Here is a 7,632-nt window from a genome sequence, read left to right on the forward strand (position 1 = left end):
ACCTCTAAATTTAAGAAGTTCTCTTTTATACAAATTTAACACTTATTTAATAATTAAGATATGATAACTGTAAACATGCGGATTTTAAAACATTGACTTTATATATAACAGATAGATAAGCAAGCAAAATTTATTCATTGCAAAAATTAAACGAATAAGTAAGGATATATAAACAAAGGCATATATGTATGCGTATGTATATATATATACATACATTTATATATATGTACTAGCATTTCAGCCTGGCGTTGCCCGGGTGTTTGGAGGTGTACGTTGAGCAAAAAAAAATAAAAATAAAAATAAGCGGTCAATTTTTTTAAAATTAACCCTATTATGACCCCTTAACATTTATTGTTTTGGGTTCAAATCAAGTTATTACGTTAGATCCATGTTCAAGTAAATTATATCTAAAATTTCAAGTGTTTAGATCCAAAAAGGTCAAATCGTTGAACTTTGACCACCTAACAGTCAAATATCTGTCCAAAAACCGATCACAAAGATTTTCCTGTATATCAAATTTCGAGTCTGTAGACTTAAAATTGACAGTTATTGCGTTGGAAAATGTACACACACACACACACATACAGACAGACACGTTCACTTTTATATATATATACTAGCAGTTCCTCCCGGCTTTGCTCGGGCCCTTTGTACTGTTTATAACTTTCTGTGCATATGTACATATAAAAAGTGTGATTATGTACGGTAGGGAAGTGCACATAGACAGACAGACACATTTTCACTTTTATAGATATAGTAGCATTTCAGCCCGGCGTAGCGCGCGTGTTTGGAGGGTATTTTGAGCTAAATGAAAAAGTGGTAGTAGGTAGACAGGCTCGAACCTGTACTGCAAATGGGGGGAAAGAACGGGCAAAACCCTGACGTCTTTGATGTTACCACCATCGCTAAACCGGAAGTTGCGTAGGTTTAAATTAAGGTTAGACAATCGAAAGTAGAGAATGACTTTCAAAATATCGCAGAAAAAAGCGACCACCCCCTGTAGAAAAATGCCCAGTTGAAGGTGAAGATATTAATAATTTTAGCCAATTTGTCGATATTTGTCGTCTGAAAGGTCGGACTTCAAAATCATACTGATCTTGTAAAAATCCGCCGCCTCTGTCGAAAGTTTTAGACCAACATGCAAACATACATACATACATACATACATTTATATATTAGTAACTAAAGATTTTCGACCCAAACCGATTAAAAACCTTGCCTTATTTCTGAATACCCTTTATGTAAAATTTCAAATGTTCAGACCAGAAATTCTCTGAGTAATTTGGTAGAGACCGCAGAGATCAATATTTTTTTAAAACTTTTACCCCTATTATGACCCCTTAAAATTTATTGATTTGGGCTCAAAAAAAGTTATTAAGTTAGATTCATGTTCAAGAAACCTATATGTAAAATTTCAAGTGTTTAGACACAAATTGTTGGAGGAGTTTGGTAGAGTTCTCAAAGGTCAAATCATTGAACTTTGACCCCTTAATTGCCAAACTTCTGGCTAAACCGGATTACACAGATCTTCCCAAATCTCAGTATCCTGTATATCAAATTTCGAGTCTGTAGACTGAATATTTACAAAGTTATTGCGTAGGGAAATGTACATACAGACACACAGATACAGACACGTTCACTTATATATATATATATATATATATATATATATATATATATATATATATAATCTGTGTGTGTGCACATGTATATAATTATACGACTCTATATGAGTGCACAAAATTTACATTGAAAGCATCGGCATATTTTTATGCTGATATTTATCAACGAAACCATTCGCTATATTTTCAACAAAAGCCTTTCATATCGTTTGCATCAATACTCATTAACGTTTTAACAATAGCTTTTATGTCGCTGTGAAGACAAACATTGATTCATAATTGAATATATTTATTGAGTAATTTAGAAATAATAGCATCAAATGTTTTGTTATACATGAAATCGATGGATCAGATAATGGAAATTATTTTTTTATTATTGATACAAAATAGATGAAATAAATAATTTTATCTTATTACAATGACGTTTTTTTGCAACAGAAACTCCCACTGCACCGATGTTTTAATGCAGAACGCGATAAATGAAAATGCCTTCTAATTTAGAGTTAGATTATGAAAACAGATTTGAAATCTAAAATTTAAATGTAAATTTATATTTGATTTTAATGCAAAAAATTATTTTTGTGAATTCTTTTCGATAAAAATTGTTTGTATTATTTGAATTCTTTCGACTACTATTCTCATCTTGGCTGTAATGTTTACATTGCTTTTGATGAACATAGAAACTTCTTCGGATGTATCTTAACGAATTATAGTCTCTTAAATTAAATAAAATATTTCCTTCAATAATTCCAATAAACCTTCTCAACCACTAATAGCTACGGCTAAAGATACATTACCTGCAAGTAGTTCTTTCAATTCCTCGGCTTAACGTTCATAAAGAACGTAAGTTGGAACAGATACATTGAGAGCATTGCCAGGGCCGCTGCGAGTAAGGTGGGCTTTCTCTACCGTGCTAGAAATTTATTTACGCCTGAAAGTATCCTGTTAATCTACAAAGCCACCATTCGCCCATGTATGTAGTATTGTTATCACATTTGGGCTGGTGCATCTGCTACTAGTTTCACATTTCTGGACAGGGTTCAGAAAAAAGTCACGAACCTGATAGGTCCTGAACTTTCATCCAAGCTTAAATTTTCGTCCCATCGACGAAATGTTGCATCCCTCTGCCTGTTTTACAAGTATTTTAATAATTAATGCTCTGGCAAACTACAGGCCCTTGTAACCCCTCGACGTAAATACCCCCGACAAACCCGACAATCAGCAAAATCCCACCTCTACACATTAGAATCCCTAGATGCAATAAAACCTTCTACTATAATAATTTCTTTCTCCAGCACTACAAAACTCTGGATCTCCCTTCTGGGTTCTTGTTTTCCTAAGTGTACTGACATGCAGAAGTTCAAGTTTAATGTGAACAGACATATTGCTACTCAATAGTATCCCTGCAACTTATGTCCCTGATAGTTTCACCCTACATCAAAGTGGCACTGTGCCTTGTTTGGTATGAAAATGGAAAAAATATTTCGCTCAAACTTAGGAATCTGCACGGAATTTAGAACGGAATTCTTTATTTAATTTATGAGTGTAGCGTACACTTATTCTGTTAGCCATAATTGTGTAGAAGTCCTCATTCGTAATTGTATTTTAGAGTCGACCGCAATGAGGATTGGACATTTAATATTGGATTGCGATAAAATTCCCAAAGTGTTGTAGTAGCAATTAATATTATTAAAAATGGCGTTTATCGCGTTAGGAATTCAAATTATTCACTTATATATGTTCGCCAACAGTAAGCGTTCACATCGTTAGTAAAACGTCACACAGATTTTAAAACGTAATCCTTTGTCACGTTATAATGGTAAATGCTTTTACCCTTAGTCTTATTAATTTGACTATGTATGAAATGTATTTCCATCTCTTATATACATGACAGAGGTATGAAATTTTATCCGTTTATTTGAATCAAGTAGGAATGCTATCTTAGTTATTGTTATTTTCTCTCGTACAGATAGATGAAATATTCATCGAGGAAGAACGAAAAAGGTCGAGTGATGATTTTAAAATGAATACAGATCACGAAAGAGTATGCGTTTAATAAGGGTCTAACGCTTAGGAACAGTTCAATAACAATACGTCAACCTGGTCTATGGTAATTCACTCCCCAACAAACATCAGATTAGTATAAACGGGATGATCTAAATACAAATCCATGTAATGTAAAAACAGCATTCGAAGCTAAAAGGTGGTTTAAAATCGCATTTGTTAGATTTTTTTTTTATCTTGCCATTATCAGAGGTGAATACGAAACGGCCTTATACGTTTTCCTCAACGTTAGTCGTTCCCGGATTCAGAATGACTATTTGGTATCTTCTCACAAAAACGTTTTCAATCTGAAGAACACCACAGATGTTGAAGAGTTGTATTTCCCTAGATACCAACTTTGTCAAAGATTATTAGGCTAATCGTTCGGCATCGGTCATAATATAATATATAACAATATTTTAAAGGTAATAAATATTACCCTCTGCATTGATTCAGGGAAAAACTTGACTATTGAGTTCTTTTAATTCTTTATCTGTAAAATCCGGATTTACATTCTGTTGTTTTATTAAAAAAAAATCATAAATTGAACGTGAACAGGCGACTGTTACATTCTTAGATATTTCTGATATTCAACGGTCTCTACAAATACGCGCCCACACACACGATATATATATATATATATATATATATATATATATATATATATATATATATATATATATATATATATATATATATATCCTAGCGTGGATGAAACGCGGAATATTCTGTGTAGCTTAAATGCCATATATATTTTATACCTTACTGCCTAGCTCTACCTACGTATTGAGCACTGGTTAAGTAAATAGTTAAAGTTTACACGTACATTTATAAATCCTATATTAATTTATGTGATTAAATGAAGTAGTTATATATATATATATATATATATATATATATATATATACATATATATAATTATTTTTTTACTATAATAATTAAATACCTACAGACACTAGTGTTTCATCCTTTCGGGATTCTTCAGTGCAGGGTGTCACGATTACTACCAGTCGAACGATTCGAACTCCGCGACACGAGACATCTCATATATATATATATACAGGGTGCCCACAAAGTCTGGCTACGTAATATACAGGATGCTTCCACAAAGTCTGGCTACATAATGTAGCCAGACTTTGTGGACACCTTGTATATATATATATATATATATATATATATATATATATATATATATATATATATCCTAGCGTGGATGAAACGCGGAATATTCTGTGTAGCTTAAATGCCATATATATTTTATACCTTACTGCCTAGCTCTACCTACGTATTGCGCACTGTTTAAGTAAATAGTTAAAGTTTACACGTACATTTATAAATCCTATATTAATTTATGTGATTAAATGAAGTAGTTATATATATATATATATATATATATATATACATATATATAATTATTTTTTTACTATAATAATTAAATACCTACAGACACTAGTGTTTCATCCTTTCGGGATTCTTCAGTGCAGGGTGTCACGATTACTACCAGTCGAACGATTCGAACTCCGCGACACGAGACATCTCATATATATATATATACAGGGTGCCCACAAAGTCTGGCTACGTAATATACAGGATGCTTCCACAAAGTCTGGCTACATAATGTAGCCAGACTTTGTGGACACCTTGTATATATATATATATATATATATATATATATATATATATATATATATATATATATATATATATATATATATATATATACTGGAATCCTTCAAAAACAACTTGAATGATCTGGAGAATAATTTGAATGGCTTTGAGATTGACTGGCTGTAAAGTGGGTGATCATTTTACATTAAATTAATACAGAAAAGTGATACCCCTCTTTATATTACAGTAAGGGCAACATGTAGTAAGAACAGATACTACACTTTGATCTTGGCCAAAAGGCCAAGAAAAGGGTGTTTATTTGCTCCCCCACTGAGTAAATTAGGCACAAGGCCGAATTTTTAATGTGGAGAGATTTGTGTAATGGGGGACAATTTTGCATCTAAACACTTGCAATTTTAGTCATAGGTTCCTTGGACATGGTTCTAACTTAATAATGTGATTTGAGCCCCAAGCAATAAATCTTAAGGGGTCATAATAGGGGTCAAAGCTAAAAAATAAGTTGACTTCTGCGGTTTCTACTAAATTACTCAGACACTTTCTGGTCTAAACATTTGAAATTTTGCATAAAGGGTATTCAGAGATAATGCAAGCTTATATATATATATATATATATATATATATATATATATATATATATATATATGTGTGTGTGTGTGTGTGTATGTATATTAAAATATATTATGCATATGCGTGTGGACAGACGTGGAAAATATATTTTCATGAATTTTTATTTGTTATCTATCAAGCTTTTAAAAGTAAAAACAAGGATGTTTGTTAACATCATAACATTGCAAGAATTAAATGAACAATAATACAGTAGCAAGATCTTATTAATTCCACTCACCATTCATTGCAAAAATAACTTCAGTAACTTTACGGGTTGTACAGTTCGCAAAACATCCAGCATTATTGTGCCAATACTCAATCGTTCCTCAGTAGACTCCTAGGGAAATATAAAGTTCTTCTTTCGCTATGTATTTTTCTAACGAGAATCCTTTAGAATTCGAAGGAATCCGTAGAGGAGGGATTTGGAATTGACGTACATATGTTGGATGCCATTCAGTAAAGTAAACTGTGTATAAATAGACCCAAGATGATTTTAAAAATATGAGTAGACCGGTAAATAACATCTTGGTAATTGCTATATATATATATATATATATATATATATATATATATATATATATATATATATATATATATATATATATATATGTGTGTGTGTGTGTGACTACTTCATTTAATTTTTTGATATTTCTTTTCTGAACATTTGAACGTCAAAAAAAATACTGAACTTGTAAAAATCTGTCGAAAGTTTCTGGCAGACATGCAAACATACATACATACATTTATATATTGGTAACTAAAAACATTCGACCCAAACCGATTAAAAAGCTTGCATTATCTCTGAATACCTTTTATGCAAAATTTCAAATGTTTAGACCAGAAAGTGTCTGAGTAATTTAGTAGAAACCGCAGAGGTCAACTTATTTTTTAACTTTGACCCCTATTATGACCCCTTAAGATTTATTGCTTGGGGCTCAAATCACGTTATTAAGTTAGAACCATGTCCAAGGAACCTATGACTAAAATTGCAAGTGTTTAGATGCAAAATTGTCCCCCATTACACCAATCCCTCCACATTAAAAATTCGGCCTTGTGCCTAATTTGCTCAGTGGGGGAGCAAATAAATACCATCTGCTCTTACTACATGTTGCCCTTACTGTAATATAAAGTGGGGTATCACTTTTCTGTATTAATTTAATGTAAAATGATCACCCACTTTACAGCCAGTCAATCTCAAAGCCATTCAAATTATTCTCCAGATCATTCAAGTTGTTTTTGAAGGATTCCAGTTATTTTTTAAGCATTCAAGTCATTCTTAAGGTCAATCAATTCATCCTTAAGTTCATTAAAGTCATTCTAAGTCATTTACTTTTTATTTATTTAAGTCATTTTAGCCCATTTTTTGGTCATTTTAGTTTATCTTTAAGAATTTCATGTCAATCCTACATTCACGCATTCATTCATTACACGAGAGCACGCGACTAATGGCTATCGGCCTTGTTTTATTTCAATTGTCTCATCTTTCCCCATCTGCCTAATATGTCTACATCTTTTGTCTTGGGACAGGTCCTCTTACGTTCAAATGGTTTGTCTAAAACTCCTAAACATCTAAACCTTCTTCATTTCTCTTTTCCAATGTCATAGCTGATTAAAGGACACGTTTCCTTTCGATCACCTATGTAAAGGTTGCGTGATCAATATCACTTATTAATAATTGTTTTTGGATTTCTAAATGTTTATAACTTGCTACAGCTTAATCACTTAACTAGTT

The 7,632-nt window shown here is 32.0% G+C and overlaps 1 pseudogene; it reads right to left on the reverse strand.

Annotated features, from left to right (window-relative positions):
• Nucleotides 1–5,459: 5,459 nt before the first annotated feature.
• On the reverse strand, nt 5,460–5,586 carry LOC145288346 (U2 spliceosomal RNA; annotated as a pseudogene).
• Between the last annotated feature and the right edge of the window lie 2,046 nt (nt 5,587–7,632).

The sequence above is a fragment of the Euprymna scolopes genome, chromosome 11 (genome assembly GCF_053919585.1).
Source record: "Euprymna scolopes isolate OS-2025 chromosome 11, ASM5391958v1, whole genome shotgun sequence".
NCBI classification, from domain to species: Eukaryota; Metazoa; Mollusca; class Cephalopoda; order Sepiida; family Sepiolidae; genus Euprymna; species Euprymna scolopes.